Raw genomic sequence first — 20,118 nt, forward strand, 5'->3', positions numbered from 1 at the left:
CTAGTTGGAGGTGGCTAAAAGGAAACTCTTAGGATCCTGGACGCGATCATTGCCTTACAGACTGTCTGGGGCAGCTCCCCCATTACCTGCAGCCAGGAGGGCACCTTTGCTAGCGCCCCGGGAGCAGTCAGACATTGTCACTGTCCCTTCCCACAGCCGCAGGAGGTGCTCTACCCACATTAGCTATGCCCCACATCTGGCCATTTGCTGGGCCTCGATCCAGGCACCCAACAAGGCCACAGATGGTAACAAGCGCTCATCAAAGGTCTGTCAACAGAATCCCCTGCTTTTCTGTCCTTCCCTGGAAGTTAGCAAGTGAGAAATGAAGGCCTGAAGGGCAGCCGGGCCATTCTGAGAGAGGTGAGCCATCAGCGGCCACACCGTGCCGGGCTTTCATTTCTGCCTGGGACGGGAACTTGTCCTTTGAAAGAAAAAGGAAAGAGGAACACTAACATTTACCGAGTTCCTAGGAAGATAAAACAGATTTATTTTATAACAGTACTGCCAGGTATTTATGCCCTTCTAAAGTTTAGCTTTTATTTTTATCAAAGTTTGACTTGCACAGATTTGAAGGGTCAAATAATTCTCAGGACTTTTCCTGAAAGACAGTAGCCCCCATCCCCTATCCTGCCCCAGTCTGCCCAGGTGACCTGTTTTCAACTCTTTTAGTTGGTTCCTTTGGTGGGTCTCTCTGGAGCTTTAAACAAGCTATTTTTCTTGCTACTTCTGGTTTGTTACTTGTTTTAGGCATTGCCTCTGTATCACCGAAGAGAAGCACTTAGCTGTTTCACGCCTCACACCTCCTGCCCGTGCCCGTGCCCCTCCCGGGCACATCTTCCTGATGTGGGCATGCTGGGACTCCCGTCAGATCACCTTTCACACTGTTACCTGTTTAGGTCACTACTGAGCTGCACAGCACACTAAGATGACTTCTTTTCTGCGCAACGTTCTGTTTCCCCTAGCTTTCCCAGCCGTGTTAACTTGTCACCAGCTTGGTTGCTCCTGTTGTCAAGGGGGTGAGGCGTGGTATGCTGGTTATTAGTGTGGACTGCCTGGGTTCAAATCTCAGTGTTGCCACTTACCAGCTATGCAATTTTGGACTAATGATTAAGCACTGAGTGCCTCAATTCCCTCACTGATAAAAGGAGGATAATGATTACTATCTAATAGGGCTACTATCAGGATTTAATCATTAATACATATACGCTTAGAACTGTGTCTGGCACACAATGAACACTCAATAAATATAAGAGGCAATGGTTGTTATTAGGTTTGTAGTTACTTGATCCTCTTGAAGCATCCCCGAAGCCTTCAGATCTGCTCCAGTCTGAACAGATCCGCCTCTGATGATGACCGTGGAGCTGAGGCTTTGGGATGGTTCTTGCCTTGCTTTTTTTGTTGCAACTCTTATTTCATGGATCTCGTCTTAGCTTACTTCTCGTTTCGGTGGAAACGCTTTGCTTTTATCCTCTCCAGAGAATAAATCTCCAGACTTCTACCAAGATGAAGGCTCGTTGGTGATTGGCAGGGTAGTCTTTTTGCTACACGTCAGGGGGAGAAAATTGAGGGTTCCGCTCCTCAAACACATTTTCAATGGACAGTCCCATGTTAGCCCTACTTCAAGAGGAAGCTGGTACTACTGACTCCTGAATCTTTGGGGGATTTTGAAGTTCAAGCTGGATTGCTTCTTGACTGTGCCCCGGCCAACTTGGGATTTCAGCTTTCTTGGGTCTACTGAAACCTAACTACTCCACTTCTCCATCTGCTTTTCAGCTTCCAAAATTAAGTTGCTGATGTCTCCTCTCCCCTTCACTTAGTCTCTAATTACTTTATACCCGAGGGGGAAAAAACCAAACCCTTTACTATTACTGTATTGAGAGGCAACTGAGGTTAAAGCATATGTGCTATCTGCCATCTTTAATCAAGTCTATTAACCCTACATCTTACTGGGAGAGTAGCTGAGGTACCAGGAGAGGGTAAATAATTGGTGGAAGCTCGCAAAACCAGTAAGAAATAAATCAGAAAGTGAACTCAGGATCAGGTCAGCCTGATCCTAAAGTCCAACCCTTTCCATTGGAGCACATTCCCTCTCCAGGGAAACATGGGGCCTCTTCCAGTAGCAACTGTTTATTGGAAATATGTCCCACTTTGGCCGGGCGCGGTGGCTCACGCCTGTAATCCCAGCACTTTGGGAGGCCGAGGTGGGCGGATCACAAGGTCAGGAGATCCAGACCTTCCTGGCTAACATGGTGAAACCCTGTCTCTACTACAAAAATTAGCCAGGCGTGGTGGCAGGTGCCTGTAGTCCCAGTTACTTGGGAGGCTGAGGCAGGAGAATGGCGTGAACCCGGGAGGCGGAGCTTGCAGTGAGCCGAGATCGCGCCACTGCCCTCCAGCCTGGGCAACAGAGTGAGACTCCATCTCAAAAAAAAAAAAAAAAAAAGGGTCCCACTTTGACATCGGTACCAGGATAACCACCATTAGACCTTGAAGATTCAAGTGACATCTCTCGGCCTACTGCTGGTACCACGCCGCATTCCACGTCCCCCTCCTGAATGTCCCTGCACTTTTGCTCCGTGAATTCTTTTAAAACCCAGGCTCAGTCCTCTGACTTTAGTTTGAAAGGGTTCCTAACAGGAAAGAAAATGGATCCGGCAGTGGGGCCCTCTCCCTTGCTTGCCCTATAATACGATTGTCAACTGGAACCTTTCCCAGTGATCAAAGCACCTGCAGGAAATCTAAGAAGCCCCTTCTCGGAAAAAGTCTGGGGTCTTTTTATCAAAAAGGCAATGAGAGGGATACTTTTAGGCCTCACTCACCAACGATTATGGCTTTCAGCTCATGGGCAACCCTAGACCACATCTGCCGAACTTGGCCTGCGAGTCCCCATCAGTCCATCCCACACAGCCTGGTGCATAAGAGTACAGGCTCTACAATCACATGGACGGGGGTTCGATCCCAGCTTTGCCACTTATCTACTTGTGTGCACTGAGGACGAGTTACTCAGTTCTCTAAGCCTTGGTTTCCTCATCTATAAAATGGTAATAGCTGCAGTATTCACTTAATTGAGTTGCCATCAGTTGAAATGAGATACCGTATATTAAGCATTAGGCATAATATCTGGTCTGGTGCCAGGCAGGGCAAACACCCCAGGTATCTTCACGGTGTTCCTGGGAACGAGGTCCCCAGCAGCCTGCACCCTCAGCTCCTGGCCCTGCTTGTAAACCTCGAGGGTCACCAGAAGCTGGCCTCAAGGTTCCAGGGTTGCCCCCAGCCACTCAAATCTTCCAAACAATGTGTACTGGGGACAGAAACTTTGGTTATGTAAAAGTTTAAAAGAGTGAAGTGATGCAAGCTACTTTAAGGATACCGGAGATAAATGATCTATTTATATTTTTATGGTGAAGACATAAATAGAAAAAAACACAGCACCCAAAGAAATGTTCCTTAAAATATATGTACAGCATGGAAGAGAGATATATGCACAGAACAAACAGATGCTAACTATATACCTTTTCACATCAGCCATAATTCTGCAACACTCATTAATTCAAGGAGATTTACCAAGCACCATTATAATTTTAAAAACCCTGTAACAAATTGCTGCATGGTGTGCTTTGGTGACTTTGAAAAGACATTTTGTAGTAAGTCTGTCAAAACAGAATAATGAGGAGCTCCTAAATCCCAACCTTAACTATTGACCCACAGACATTATAAATATACAGGACAAGGTTGTTTTATACTGTATTTATCCATTCAACTACTATTTACTGAGTGCCTACTAAGTGCCAGGCATTGTCTGGGCCCTGGGGATGCAGCATGTGCAATGGAGACAAAATCCTTGTTTCCACAAAAGGTGTTTGCCAGCGAGGGGAGATGGGCACCAAATATGCTAATACATAATATTTTTATATAACTAAAAATTACTATAAAAATAGTAGTGGAATTAAATTAAATACTTCAAATAAAGACAGCTGGGTAATCCAAAAATCTAGCCTTTGAATTTGAATCCTATGAAGGGTAGATGGAAAGAGAGAGAGAAAAAAGGAGAGATTAAAAGGGAAAAAAAAGAAAGCATCAGAAAGGAAGTGAAGGAGCTCTGAGGCTCATAAAATAGGAACCCAGGAAGGACACTCACCTAGAGACCCTGGGTCCAAACACCCTGGTTTCCTCCCTTCACCCTACAGGGAATGGATCCTGAGTGCAGGGAGAGGGAGGCCCCCTTTGGGTCCCACTCAGGACACAGAGAACCCTGACATGTAGCACCCCAGGTAGGGAGAGAAACAAGCCGACCAAGGGGAGTTGATGGGGTCACAGACGACATGGAGATCTGGGGGGACCCGTATTCTTGCCAGTAAGTGACAGCAGAGACTGAGGGCTTCACGTAAGAAGCCAGCCCTGTAGCCCTGTTTCTGAAGTTTGAAGAGGTGCTGATGTTGGCAAATTGGCAAAGGAGGCCAATTGGCTGCTAAAGGACATGAGGCTATTGTGTTTAACTTGAGGAATTTACTCCCGTTTGGAGTATGTGACTTCACTGAAGGGAAATTCTCTGGAATTATCTTAGGTCTTGTGGACTATGTACAAATCAAACAGAAGTACATTTATTTACAGTGAGAAACTTAACTGTCATTGAGTGTAGAAGGCAATGTGCCTGGCACTTCATGTGTACTAATTTATTTAATTCTCACAATAACCTGAATGCAGTAGAAAATATTATTATCTCCATTCTACAGATCAGGAAAGTGAAGGACAGAGAAATTAAAATAAGTGAATACAGAGCTGTGATTCAAACCACGGCAATGTGGCTCCAGATTCCATACTCTTAACCATTAGGTTACGTGCTAATTACAGGAGATGAAAAAAGGAGAAGGATTTAGAAAGTGGTTTGGGTCACTGGGTGTATTGTATCAGGCACTGATGATCCTGTGGAAGCTAAAGCACATGTTTGCATTTAACCTGCCTTTGTTAGTCCTTTCCCCATCACCACGTTTTATTCCGAACCTGTTTTGCTCTGTTGACTTCAAGATGTGGTGCTTGACATATAAGAGACAAACTTCTCTTACCTTCTGAATGAAGAACGCAGTGATTTGGGTGAGTTTGACAGAGTAAGTCATCTATCTTCCATTTTGATACAGAAATCATAAGTGATCAATCAGTTGCCAAAACTTTTTAGATAACTCTAGTCAATCCTTGGGCAGGAAATGTGCCTCCCAGGTCCAGGCTGGTAAACGTGAACATGCTCTACCTTTCCTAGATCACGTTAGTTTCCATTTTACTTTGAGGACACGGTTGATTATGTTAAATTCTAGGTTTAGTTCCATGTCTTCCTTTTCATCTTCTTAGCCCTAAACTTTGGACCAATGCAGTCAACAAATACATTTTGATTATCTGGTATGTACCAAACTACACTAAGGGGACAGAGATGAACGAGACACTGGTTCCCCCAGGAAGAGAGGCGGGAAGGTGGGAGGAGGCAGGGAAGGCAGGTAGGCCTAGAGTCAGACTCACTACTTGAGATGGGATGAAGGTGAAGACCCTCCCTGACAAAACAGTAGTAAGCAATAGCAAACAATGCTACCTTTACCGTTGGTGAGGAACACAACAAACAAACAAAACCAGAAATACATTTGGGCCATTGTTTTCATTCTCCTGCTCCTAAGCCTTAAACTAGGAGGTTGTCACAGCTGCTAATAAGCAAAGGGGACTTGGAGGGGTTCATCTCACCTTTCTAGATATTCTCCGATGAAAATCTTTACAAGGAGCTAGGAAAAACAAAATATCGTTGGTCCTCCATATCCATGGGTTCCATATCCACGGATTCAACCAACTGTGGATCAAAAATATTTGAAAAAAGAAAATGATGGTTTGGTCCATACTAAACATGTACAGACTTTTTTCTTGACATTATTCCCTAAACAATATAGTATAATAACCATTTACATAGAATTTGCTTTGTATTAGGTATTATAAATAGTCCAGAGATGATTTAAAGTATACAGGAGGATATGCGTAGGTTATATGCAAATACTATGCCATTTTATATCAGGGACTTGAGCATCCCTGGATTTTGGTATCTGCTGGGGGTCCTGAAACCAATCCCCCATGGACAGCAAACTGCAACTGTAGTTATACTGAACAGATTCATAATCCACACCCTACTAGGCATTCTTTTAATCTGAGGCCGTGATGCATAAACCACAGACTGGCAATGCTGGAGTAGACCATGAGACTGTGTGGGCCCATGGCCCTCACTGCACAGGTGGGAAGCAGGTTCACAGAGGCTGAGTGACCTGTGCAAGGTCATACCACAGCCGGTTTGTCAGAACCACTGCAGCTTGCATATATTCTTCTCTAATCTAATTCTCACTGCAATATTATAGCCTGGATATTAGGGCAACATTAGATATACTCGGAAAACAGTGAGAGGCCATGGGAGTAAGAATATTAAAGTCTTCATTAAGGACACATGGTGACCCCAAGCAAACCTCACCATTTTCCCCCAGTATCTCCCTGCTGCTCTCTCTCTCTGTCATGTCAGTTCTAGCTTCTTATTCTAAGAAAACTCATCCTTATCAGCCACTTACACTGAAAAATGCCCCTTCAGTCCTAAAAACAGGATGGCTTCCTGGCATCATTCTAGTCCTTACCTCCGTTAAACTAAGTAAAAAACATGTAAAAATGCTTCACTCTTTGAAGGGAGTGTGAGACAACCAATTGCCACATGGCACTAAAAATGGTAACGCTGAAAAGGTTCTTTGTTGAAATGCATGGCTTATTTATCCTATAGCCTCTGGAAACACATGAGGCCTGTGCAATTAATTTTAATAGTTCACCGTGCCAATCTATCAAAGCACCAGGTCAACTGAATGCAGTCGGCTGTGCCAGACAATACGTTTGCCAAGATAAAGGCAGGATTCGACTGGACCCAAGCCCCCCCCCCAGTTCTCAGGGCAGGCCACCTTCTTAAACCTGACAGCCTCCATATGCACCAGCTGCATTTTTGCAGCAGTTCATGCACACAGAGGAAGTTTCAGAGGATGGAGAAGCGGGAAAATGGCTACGTGGCCCTGAACAAAAGGCACAGCTGCTCTTCTGCATGCATTTTCGTCATTCCTAAATGAATCCCTGAAACCTGGCCCGACTGTGTGTGGGGACAGAGGAGGAGCTTGGCGCTCGTCCCTCATCCCTTAGGGTTTGTTAATCTCTTTACACTCTCTTCCAAGGTAATATTCAAATCAACCACACAGCTCAATTTACTTGGCTTGTGACTCTAATTGAATAAATCTAAAATAACAACAGACGCACTGGCCCAGAGCCTTGACCAAATTTTTCCTTAGACACTTCAAGCACATTCTGGCTGTTTTAATTCTGCCTGCAAGCAGGTAAACGCACTCTTGTCCAGCGCCTAATTTTACACCAGAGGGAGAATGACTGTCATTCTGTCTACTGCTTCCAAGGTGGCCAATATTTCCCGATGGGTAGAAGCTTTGCAGGAGAAGTAACCCAAGAAAAACGTAAGCATCCTTGAAGGTGGGGAGAACATTCTCATCCAAGCTGGTTAGCTGGCCTTTCACACAAAGATGTTTAGTAAGGTACTGTTCTGTGCCTGAATATCACTTCTTCAGAATCATAAGGGCTGAGTCGCCTCTGAGAGTTTGTTCAGTCTCTTTTCTAGGTTATGTTTAGGTGAGTCTTCAATGATCCTGAGTTTGCAGCTATTCCCATTTGTAAACATATCCAGAGAACCACTGCTCTACTAAGCCTGCCGCTCATTCTAGTTTCTCTCAATCCTTTTGTAGAGGGTAAGAATTTTAAAAACTGGATCATTTCCTACTAGGGGTAGGAATGCAGGCCAAGACTTAGGAACATGGCAAGATAAGTAAGCAGTCAATGATAGTTTAGAACCGGTCAAACTTCAGAATGTCCAAGCTTTCCTCTGGGGCACATCACCTAATGAGAATGTTTTCGAGGTGGCTCACACCTGTAATCCTGCACTTTGGGAGGCCAAGGTGGACTAAAGATGCTGAGTATGTTTTTAAGGTCATGTGAGTAGATCTGCTGGCATTCTTGCAGCTGTCTGAAGACAAGGGTTAAAAGGAAACAACAGGCCAGGCACGGTGGCTCACTCTTGTAATCCCAGCACTTTGGGAGGCCAAGGTGGGCAGACTGCTTGAGCTCAGGAGTTCAAGACCAGTCTGAGCAACATGGTGAAACCCCATCACTACAAAACGCAAAAGAAAAAAAAATTAACCAGGCGTGGTGGTGCACACCTATAGTCTCGGCTGCTTGGGAGGCTGACATGGGAGGATGACTTGAGCCCAGGGAGCTTGAGCTGCAGTGAGCTGTGACTGCACCACCCAGCCTAGGTAACAGAGTGAGACCCTGTCTCAAAAAAAGAAAAAAAAAAACAAAACAAAAGAAAAAAGAAACAACAAACATGATTGGCACCTCTCCAAGAAGGGAAGGAACCTGCCCAGGGTGGCTCTGCTATGGCTGGGTGGTGATGGTGCTGTGGCAGTATCTGCTATCTTAATGGCAAATGAAGACACCCCCACAGGCGCAGGGCCTTCGCAATGAGCACGTCTGTTTCTCAGTGGGCAAGCGTGTTCATTATACCTGCATCCAACATTCGTCAGAGTTTGGAAACTCTTTCTCACGGGTACAGTAAATGTCCCAGCAAGCACTGTCAGGCCAAAGGCCTCTTCTAGCTTCTCTACAGAGACCAAGTGGCCTTCGCCTTCTCAGCAAGGCTGCCACACACGTGACCCTAGCCCCTCCTTGAGTTTTTCTTCTACGTAGAATTATTCCAAGTCTTTCTTTCCCTTTTCCAGGCCCTAGTGTCTCATGAAGCCCAGGTACAATGAATGCTCAGGCTGGTAGACTGTGGACCAACCAGTTTATGCTTGGAAATTGGCTCCAAACCACTGGGAAGTCTGGTCAGAAGGTGTCGTCTTAGCAACCCAAATCCACCTCCGGTACAGAGCACTCCAGTACAGAGTACCTCATGCTTCAGTGAGAGCCAGCCAGTTGCCCTATCTTTTTATATAAGGGTAACATGTGATAAGTTACCTTAACATGACTGCTAATACCATCACCGATGCCCAACACAGCAAGGAAATGTTTACCGAGTGAATGAATGAATGTCGGCATCATTCCCTGGAGCAGGCCTCCGTGCTTATTCAATATCTCACAGCCTGCACATTTTGGCTCCTATTTGAGGCTTTTCCTCCTTATATTCGTCGTCTGCCCTTCTGAGCCCACATCTTGTTTCTAATCACAGCTCAGAGTGAAACACGTGTAAGGTAATTACTCCTCAGCGTGCTGTGGCAGCGCTCATTGATTAGAAATCATTTTCACAGGGAACACTATAACAAGGAGTTTTGATCAAAGGTGGGTTATTATTTCAGTTCTTTGTCTCCCCCAGGTACATTTGCTCCCTCCTCCTCCTCAAAGAAAATTTGTGTGTGTGAAGATAGATCCTAAGGGAGACAGGAGACTTTTTTTGAGAATGAAGCTATTTCTTTCTTTAAGTAATCTTAAGTAAATATTTCTTTAAAATAAATTACTAATCAAGCTTTTTCCTGAAGCTCATGCTCTGAACCTATAATGCTGTTCTCTTCAAGCTCATCTCTCTGGGAAGAGGCTGTGTTCATGTCCAGATGTCCTGCATTGCAGGGCCAGACCCAACCACAGCCAGCGTGAACACGCTTCATCAAGGCTGCAGGGGGCTGGGTATCAGGATCCAGTGGGCTCTTGGAAGACATCAAATGGTCCGTGGAGGTTTGATGAATCCAGGGAGTTTCCTTACAGGTCCCATCTTTCTGTGCCTGCCCTAAGAATGGACTGAACTCAAAATAACGAGCAACTACACCACACAAGACATTTCAAGTATGTCCTTCTTTTAAGTTGTTTACGGCTGTATACATCATTCTCTTTTCGAATACTGGAAAGCAGGCATCTAAGGTCTGCAACAGAAGCTGAGGTGAGAAGCACAGGAGGAAGTTCAATTTTCTTTTTTTTTTGACATTTAAAAAAATCATCTTCCATTCTTCTTCCTGAGATGCTGGGTTAGATTCCATATGCAAGGGGGAAGATAGGGCATGCTCTGATGTCAAGTCTCAATGACTGCTTTAGATGGAGAAAGAATAACTCAAGACATTCCAAAAGGTTTTAAAATTACAATTTATTTTTTTAGTAACATTTTTACCTTGGCATAAGGTATCATTAGTCATTAATCCAAGCAATCAGATAGCTTAAACAACAGATAAGAAACTTAACAAAAAAGTCCTATCGGGGACTTACAGTGCTCAGAAGAGCACTTCCCATGGATTGTCCTGGATCAATGTAGCTCAAGCTTAAGTCTATCATTCTACATTTATAGTGCTCTAGAGGAATAAACCTATTCCTCCCAAAATGATAAACTACACGAGTTTAAAATATGTATTATGTATACATATACACGTATGCATGTGTTATAATACATACATACACAGACATACACACACACATGCAGACACACACAAATACACACATACATATATGTATGTATGCACCCATGTAGTATCAGTGTGAGTCCTTGGCTAAGGAGATCTTATTCATTCAGTGAACATTCTAATTGTGCAATCATTACGGTAAATACCAAGGATAACATCAACAGATTTCCTACCCTCAAGGAGTTAACAGTCTAGTGAGAGGGACACAAAGTCAGTAAGTGTCAAACAGCAGCTTTCTGATGGGCCTACATGTAGGTACGGTGACCACCAAGGACAACGACCTTGGAGGACAGGGGCAACATGAAAGCTTTTCTAAAGAAGTGGCCTTGAGAAGCATCTTAGAGGTGTTTGCCCAGAAGCCTCTGTGTATGAGATCTTTGATACATGGTTATCTTTCATATCCTGCTCTTGGTATGTATGGTAACTTACTGATAACCATTTGGGGTATGCAAACATCTTCTATATTAGCTCAAAGGGCTGACGTCAATCCTGAGTTTTACCTGCCTTTGGCATCCAGTGAACGCAGCCTAGGTGCCTTCCTTAGAACTGTGGACATGTGAGGCTGGGCACAATGGCTCACGCCTGTAATCCAGCACTTTGTGAAGGCGAGGCAGGCAGATCACCTGAGGTCAGGGGTTTGAGACCAGCCTGGCCAACATGGCAAAACCTTGTCTCTACTAAAAATACAAAAATTAGCTGGGCGTGGTGGGCAGGCGCCTGTAATCCCAGCTACATGGGAGGCTGAGGCAGGAGAATCACTTGAACCCAGGAGGTGGAGGTTGCAGTGAGCCAAGATCACGCCACTGCACTCCAGCCTGGGTAAAAGAGTAAGACTATGTCTCAAAAAAAAAAAAAAAACACACACACACACAACAAAAACAAAAAAAACAACAAAAAAAAGAACTGTGGACATGTGAAACGGACAGCGCAGTGTAGAGAATGGAGAGGTTCACAGGAAATGCCTGGTGAACTGGATGAGTTGGTGCCCTCGCCTCTCAGTGGCCCGGTAATGGCATACCACAGTGAGCAAGAAGCACACCCAGGGAAGTGAAAGGTATTTTGAAAATAAAGACAATGTTGCAGAACAACTGTTTGCTCTTCTCACAGTGGTCCTCTTGTCCACAGGATGACAAGCTGGCCTCCTCTCCAGCTTGTACTGGGAGCAGGGCATGGGGGAGCTTTTTAAGAAAACCTTTGCCATTAGCATAGCCATGTCAACCTAAAGGGAGAAACTGAGGCAAAATCAATAAGAGGGGAGTTTATTAGGGCCAAGATAAGAAGAGCTTCTTAAAAGACTCAGACCCAAGAAACCTTGGATATGAGTTCCATTTGACCTTTGTTACAAGTAGGATTTAAAAGCCAAGAAAAGGGACAAGGAGTGGGGTGTCAGAAAGGTATTTGTCAGGAATTCTCATTGGTTTACAGAAATAGCATTGATTTGTGATTGGCTATACGCAGTTGAACTATGTGGTATGGGTCAGGTGTCTGGTGTGCAGTATTGTTAGGTTAATTTACGGCTACTTGTGACAAGTCGGCCTAGAGGCCATATAGCAGGCAGCTTCAAGAGATGATCAGTTAACTCATGGGGGCAGTGGGAAGTGGCCGCTGCCTCATTCCCATGCCTCTCTGGGCCTGATAATTTAGAGGCGGCTCACATTCACCAGATAAAATGTTTTTCTTCCTCAGTAACTATGCGAGCAAGCCAGGCCTCCAGTCTGTTATACTGACCTAGAAGGAGTAACATTCAGATGCTCCAACTCGGGGGAAGCCAGGGGTGCGAGTAGCCAATTTGCAGATTTAGCTTGGTGGTTTGCCATGATATGAAGCCAATTCAGATCTGCTGCATTCCCTTTAATCCTGCCATGACTGCTTAATGGCCGTGAGACCTTAGACCTGTAAGTCAGATGCTCTGAGCCTTGGTCCTCCCACAGTACCAGCACATAATATGGTACCTCATACAGAATGGGCACTCAATGGCATGTGCAAGCATGTGTCTACACGTGTGCATGCAGGCGTGCGTGTGCATGTTTTCTCAGGTACACACATACACACACACACCTGACAAAAGTTCCCTCAAATAATTAAAGGAAAAAGGGACTTGAAAGACACACACTCCCCCAAAAGTTAAACATTATTTTGGGAATACAACTTTTACAAGCTCAGCGCAATAATGGAACAGATATACCCAAAATGGATCCTGATGTTAAAAAAACATTATTCCAAAACCCACCAGATGAGCTGAGAATTTACTAAAGAGACCACTGAGGAAAAGCAGGGGACCCACTTGGGGCACTAATGCTCTGAAGTGAGCGGAATAAAGCAGGTCACTCTTTAAAGACCTCGGGGTTCCAGCCGATGCCCAGGACGTGATGGGCAGCAACAGGGACCCCAGCCCAGAGGCACTGACCCCATCTTCAGTGGTAAGCAGCCACTGGTCATCAGGGAAGTGCTGTAAGTACAATACAACACCTTCTCAAAGGCTTACACTCCAAGAGCCTGCTGGGCACTGTTCTTAGCTGACTCATTTGCAAATAAAGAACAAATGTGGATAGAAGAAGGGAGGAAGGTAAGTCTGATTCCCCAGTTTACAACAGAATATGGCCTTTCCCAAGCACCAGCGCTTCCCACAGGGCATTTATGCAAAGGGCCCCCTGAGAAACACACCCCTCTACTGAAGCAAGAGAAATCCACTTCTCATTGTTGAAAATCCCCAAAGGCATTCTGAAGATCTCTGTCAGGATTCCCAGATGAGCACCTACCTTTAGGAGTTCTTTTAAGTACAGGGTGTAAACCTGGTAACATTTCATATGCAAATTTCAAATAATCACTGAGAACAATATGGCTTCTGGTTAAATGGTAACTCCCATGATGGGACTTGAAATGCAAAGGCAGAGGGACTGGGCACTGGCACTGGGAATATGCTGGCCACCGAAAGGCTGAAGAAACACATGTCAAAATGAAAAATCCAATACCTTGCTGTGAAATATGTGGATGTACGTTTAAGCACTTCAACTCATTTTAGACTTATAATACTGCTTTTAAGGTAGGGTTATTACATCAGTGGCTCAGAGAGGCTAAGTAACTTGTCCAGATGAGAGAGGAGCTGGGGTTAGAACACAGGTCTCTTTCTACGACATCAATCAACGTCACTGTACTTAAAATATCTTTAAGACAGAGATTTTATCTTGTAGTTGACAGGCTATACGAGTTGCCAGTCAGTTATGAGTGATGTTATGAGCAGCCTTAGAGTGCCTGCCACCTCTAAGGCCCCTGTATAAGTCTGTGCTTGGACCTCATCACCAGGGCTAGGTGCCAGGCATTCAGCTGTGAGTGGCTTGAGCTCTGCCCAGTGGAGGCCCCTATCCTGGCGGTGACTGTATGGACCGATTAGATTCTCTCTCGCGAGGAAACCGGACATGGCACAAACAGCCGTCAGGAGCAGAAGGCTCAACTGAGGGAGGCCCCACCAAGTGCCCAGACCCCATACTGGTTGAGCCAGAGCAGGGGGTATGGGAACAGGCTTCCTGGAATGCTAGCAAGGCACCCTCTCCTGAGAGTCCTCAGGTTTCAGTGAGGCCTGCTCTGAGAAGACTGGGATGGTTTTTGGTTTTTGTTTTTGGAGACAGTCTCACTGTGTCACCCAGGATGGAATGCAGTGACACGATCTTGGCTCACTGCAGCCCCTGCCTCCTGGGTTCAAGCGATTCTCCTGCCTCAGCCTCCCAAGTAGCTGGGACTACAGGCACGTGCCACCACACCTGGCTAATTTTTGTATTTTTAGTAGAGATGGGGTTTCACCATGGTGGCCAGGATGGTCTCAAACTCCTGACTTCAGGTGATCCGCCCACCTTGGCCTCCCAAATTGTTGGGATTACAGGCGTGAGCCACTGCGCCTGGCCGGGGATGGTTTTAAGTCTCCCCTAACAGCTTGCATATTCTCTATGCAAACCTCCAGTACCTGTAGTAGCTCTTTTCATTGTAACTTAGCAGAGCCAAGCATATCATTGCTTTAAAGTACTATATTAGAATATAGGATCAGAGAAGGACTGGACAGCACCATCTTGCAGTATAAGGTACAGCATCCCCCTGCAGAAGTCACTCTTCCGAAAGGGCTCTCCTGGCTTTCATCAACCACCATGGACATCCGATGGACTGAAATTTATGGTTATCCATAAAAATCCCTGGAGACATCTGTTACGGGTCCTCCCAAAATTCATATGTTGCAGTCCTAACTGCCAGTACCTTGAATGTGGCTGTACTGGGAGACAGATAGGGTCTCTAAAGAGATCAGAGGTCATTAGCGTGGCCTAATCCAATCTGACTGGTGTCCTGATGAGAGGTGGAGGACACAGACACATACAGAGCAGGGATCACGTGAGTATACAGGGAGAAGACGCCATCTACCAGCCAATGAGAGAGGCCTCAGGAGAAATTAACCTGCCCATACCTTGACTTGGACTTCCAGCCTCCAGGACTGTAAGGAAATAAACTTCTGCTGTTTAAGTCAGTCTGTGGTGTTTATTATGCAGCCCTAGCAAATTCATACAGAAGACTTCAAGTTGGATTTTTATGAAAAGAAAAAAGAGGCTCACAAGTGATTAAATCAATGTGCCGGAAGCAATATAGAAATTTGGTAAGAATATGGTCCTGGATTTTGACTGCTGAGGGCGATGCTGTCTCTGTCACTTCTAGACTGTGGCTCCCTGGGCGAGCTGCTTACCCGTGGCCTCATAAACGAAAGGCAGCCAGGAACACTGCACACGTCACGGGTGTGGTGAAGACGTAGGGACGCCAGGCGTGCAAAAGCCTTGGCATGGTGCTAGAGCCTGTGATCCTTGTCCTCAAGAAAGATTTGCTTTTATTTTTACCTAGCTAATCCAGATGCCATCAGATACAACTACCTAGATGTGATATGTGCAGGATGAAGCTCTTGGCACCTAAGGCCTCCTCACCAGGAACGGTTGGAGAGCCTCGTCTGACTTGGCAACTGGAATGCCCCCGTCAGCTCTGGGCTCTCTTCTCTGCAAGTCTGCCACGCCGGCAGGAGCGTCTCATGCCACTGAGGCTGGGAGGACCGTGTGCATCTATCCAGCTCCGGATCTTGGTCTCTTCCTATGCACTTGCCTAAGTCTCCCTTTAACTGAGAGTGTTTATGGAAAACAAAGAGCTTTGCTTCTTCCTGGAATGTTCTATGGACTTCTCGTCATCTGGAGCCTGCAGTGGCTTTTCTCTCTGTGAGGCTCTGGGGCGCGCTGTGCTCACTACCTGAGGCCTCTCTGCTGCACCAGCTGCTTCTGTTAACGTAGTGGGTCACGGAGAGTAACTCACTGATCGAGGCGGACACTTAGGCTAATGAAGAGGCTCTCAGGGGACAGAAACAGGACACCTCTGTGCTCCCAGGGTGCCTCTGCTGGACTCCTGGGGGCAAGTAGTGGAAAGCTACTCCTGGTAGCTTGATCAGGCGGGGAACTTGTTTCAGAAGCTAGCAGATGAAGGCGAGGCACGGAAGTGGGGACTCGACTGCCCTCTGGACTCTCTTGCCTCCCTACTCTGCTTCCCTCTGAAGGGAAGCTTGCTTCTGCTCTCTGCAGACTGCCATTCTTGGCCTTGCTGCTGCTCAAGGCAAACAGACAATGTGGAAAGTGACTGTGGAATGAAAGACTACCTCTATCATCGCCAATTGTAAATTCCTTCATGGGTCAAGCATCTGTCCGGGTCCAATCAGCTGAGACTTGAGGGTAAAAGGATGCCTCACTGCACAAAATGGCTGCCAGGGCCCATGGCTCTGGATTGGGAGGGAGGAGCAGTTGCTACCAAAGGGGGAATCACTGGGAGCTGGGTGGACACCCCAGACAGTGACTGTGCACTGTCAGGCCTCTGCTGCAGAAGCTCAGGTCCTGTAACCACATTTTCTCAACCCTGCTATCACATGGAGGGCCCTTCACAGTGACTTTTCCTTTTAGTCTTCCTTATAAGTGTTGCCCATTTTGTTAGCAATAACCAGTATTATAATTTCATTTAGGACTTTACACTTGGGGATGCTCATTAGATATCTCCAAAGAAAAATACTGATAAAGCAAATAACAAATCCTATTACACTTCTTTAAAGCGCTACCCCCACCAGAAACACAACTGCTTTTTGTGAATGAGTATAGCAATGCTATTTTAAAACAGATGTCTATAGCTTATGTGTGTTGGAAATTTTTTTTACCATAACATTTTTTTGAAATACCAATAGATAATACAAAACAATGTCATATCCTAGAAATATGGCTGATATATCTTATTTCGTGAACACTGACAGTGACTGCTGGGTATTCTCTTCCAGCATCAAATCAGCAGCTCACTGAATTCCAAATGCAAATACAAAGCGCCACACGCCTTCTGCAGGCTCCCTTTGCCGTGTAGACTCCATGGGGTGGGCTTCGGGCCTGAATCAAAACCTGGGGGAACAAAGACATGAGGCCTGGCCAGGCTGCACGTCTCCTCCGACGCCGCCCTGCACACAGAGGGGCTGGGTGCATGTTCCCATTCTGCCATTTTCTGCATGGGGCGTCCTTCCCATTTCCTCTACCTTACTTCCCCACCAGCACATGTGTTACCTACATCCTATAACACTTACTGTGCATAAAAAAAGAAACAAAAGTATATTGCAACTTTTTTCCTTAAGGTGTTAAAAAAATTTCTTTTTCACATCTTAAAAACCCACCAAACTTTTATTCCCAGCTTGTGACATCCTCAACCTGCTTTATTCTTTTTTTCCTCTTCTTTCTGTCGAAAACAATTAGACCTTAAGAAAGTAATTTTATTGTTTGGAGTAAATCATCATCAGCAACTGGGTGCCTATTTTGAGTATGGGCTTAACTACAGTAAACATAAAACACAAAGTTTGCTCATTAGAAGCTTGGCTGTTCTTTGTTTGTATTTAATGCTTGTACTTAATTACAATTAGTTTTTCCCAGAGGAAACTCACCATTAGGATGTAACCAGCACCATCAACAATAGTAGTTAACATTTACTGGACACTTGTTATGCACCAGGCACTGCAAAATAACCTTCTAAGGTAGGTTCACTGTTAAACCCAAAGATAAGAAATTGAGGCTTAGAGAGGTGAGTAACTTGCTCGAATGGTTCCACGGTCAACAAGTGACAAAGCCAGGACTTGCACTCAGAGTGGCCTAAAGCCAATGCTGTAGCCACTACTCTACAAAGGCTTCAAATTCCATTCCTTCCAGGACACATTAAGAAATAAGAGAATACGACAAAAACTACATTGTATAGCGACTGCAGGAAACTGAACTCCAGAAATCATAACGAAAGCTCAGGAAATGGATCAATCTGACCGTGGAATGATTTAGCTGGGTCGAAGGCCACACAGAGGCTTTGCATTCCAGTTACTTATGGCTACACTGTGGCCTCCAAAAAAGGGACTGGGGGACTGCCACATGGGCTACTCTGGTCTGAAATGAGAGTAAGGCTATCTTTTGGTAAGAATAGGAGCACAAGTAAAACAAACCACAAATGAATTGCTTCATAACTGGTACCTAAAGTACTATTTTAAAAATTGAGCAAGGCCTGGCATTGTGGCTCATGCCTTTGGGAGGTGAAGGTGGGAGAATAGCTTGAGCCCAGGAGATCGAGACCAGCCTGGGCTCTTCAAGCCTGGGCAACACAGCAAGACCTCATTTCTACAAAAAAACCAAAAAAGAAAAATTAGCTAGGCATGGTGGTACACACCTGTGGTCCCAGCTATTCAGGAGGTTGAGACAGGAGGCTTGCTTGAGCCCAGAAGGTCGAGGCTGCAGTGAACTGTGATCATACCACTGCCTTCCAGCCTGGGGGACAGAGCAAGACGTTGTCTCAAAAATAAAAATAAAAAAATTGAGCAAAATAATTGGTTTTGTATCTTTTGTAAAAGATTCACTTATTGTAAATTATCTATCCTATAAATGGTATCAGGAAAACTGGTTAACCGTTTAGAAAAATAAAAGTTTGATCTTCTCATCTCACAACACCATAATTACAATTCCAGATGGAACTAGAAAAAAATGTTTAATAATAAACAACTTAAGAGAAAATGTAAGTAAATATTTATATAATCTTTTGATGGATAAGAACTTTTTACACGTAAAAGCAATGGACAACAATTAATGAAAAAAAGTTGGATATTACAAAACAAAAAATATAAAATAACTTCATGCCCCACACATGATGAAGGATAATAAAAGGCAGATAACAACTTGAAAAATTTGTAACAAATATGAGATAAAATGGATTAGTATTTTGGGTATATAATTAGCTAATCATTTATATGAGATTTTTACTATTTATAAAATGCCAACAGAAAAAGTGGACAAAAAAAGAGTTGAACAATTAAGAGAGGAATACAAATGATTAACAAATATAGGAAAATATTTTGTTTCACCAGTCATAACAAATGCTCTAATAAATCGATGCAAATAACTATAATTTTGCCATGTAAAAAAGGGTTAAAATATTAAAATAATATATGACAATGGCAGAATTTTCTTAGTATATATGCATGCAAGTTTATCCTACACATTTTTAAAAACACTAGAAAAAGGATATAAAAATAATCTCTGGTAAGCCTGGTGCCAGGCACAGTGGCTCACGCCTGTAATCCCAGCACTTTGGGGGGCTGAGGCAGGCGCATCACCTGGGTTCAAGACCAGCCTGGCCAACATGGTGAAACCCCAACTCTACTAAAAATACAAAAATTAGCTGGGTGTGGTGGCGCATGTCTGTAATCCAGGCTACTTGGGAGGCTGAGGCATGAGAATCACTTGAACCCAGGAGGCGGAGGTTGCAGTGAGCTGAGATTGCACCACTGCACTCCAGCCTGGGTGACAGAGTGAGACTCTGTCTCACACTCACACACACACACACACACACACACACACACACACACAAAGCCAGGCATGGTGGCATGTACCTGTAGTCCTTGTGACTCAGGAGATTGAAATTGGAGAATCCCTTAAGCTTAGGAGTTCAAGTCCAGCCTGGGCAACATAGCAAGATCTTGTCTCTAAAACAAAACCAACTCTCTGGGTGGTAGAATGATGGGGAATTTAAATTTTACTCCTTACAGCTTTCTTTTCTAAAATAAAAACCCACTACTTCTAATAACAAAATCCAATACTTTCCGTATGTAAGAAGCAAAGAAAGGAAAGAAAAAAGAGGAAAAAACGGAAGGAAGGAAAAAATGAAGGAGGGAAGGAAGGATGGACGGAAGGAAAGAATTCTTCACCTTCGAGAGGTTAGGAGGCAATGAAAAGTTTAGAGTGATAAAGGTCTAGTGTTCAGAATATATAAAGAACTCTTACAGCTGAACAAAAAAAAGAGAACTCAACTGAAAAGTGGGCAAATGACTTAAATAGATGTTTTTCCAAAGGAGTACATAAATGGCCAAAAAGCACATTAAAAGATGTTCCACATCATTTAGTCATCAGGGAAATGCAAATTGAAATCACGATGAGACATCGCTTCACAACCATTAGGATGGTAAGAAAGAGAAAGTAAGAAAGGGGAAGAAGGAAGGAAGGAAGGAAGGAAGAAAGGAAGGAAGCAAGGAAGGAAGCAAGGAAGGAAGCAAGGAAGGAAGGAA

The 20,118-nt window shown here is 44.6% G+C and overlaps 1 protein-coding gene across 8 annotated transcripts in view; it reads right to left on the bottom strand.

Moving 5' to 3' along the window:
- Window positions 1-20,118, bottom strand: part of FARS2 (phenylalanyl-tRNA synthetase 2, mitochondrial) — a 517,158-nt gene that overhangs the window by 113,109 nt on the left and 383,931 nt on the right. The gene's annotated exons all lie outside the window — the stretch shown is intronic.

The sequence above is a fragment of the Macaca mulatta genome, chromosome 4, assembly GCF_049350105.2.
Source record: "Macaca mulatta isolate MMU2019108-1 chromosome 4, T2T-MMU8v2.0, whole genome shotgun sequence".
In the NCBI taxonomy this organism is placed as follows: domain Eukaryota; kingdom Metazoa; phylum Chordata; class Mammalia; order Primates; family Cercopithecidae; genus Macaca; species Macaca mulatta.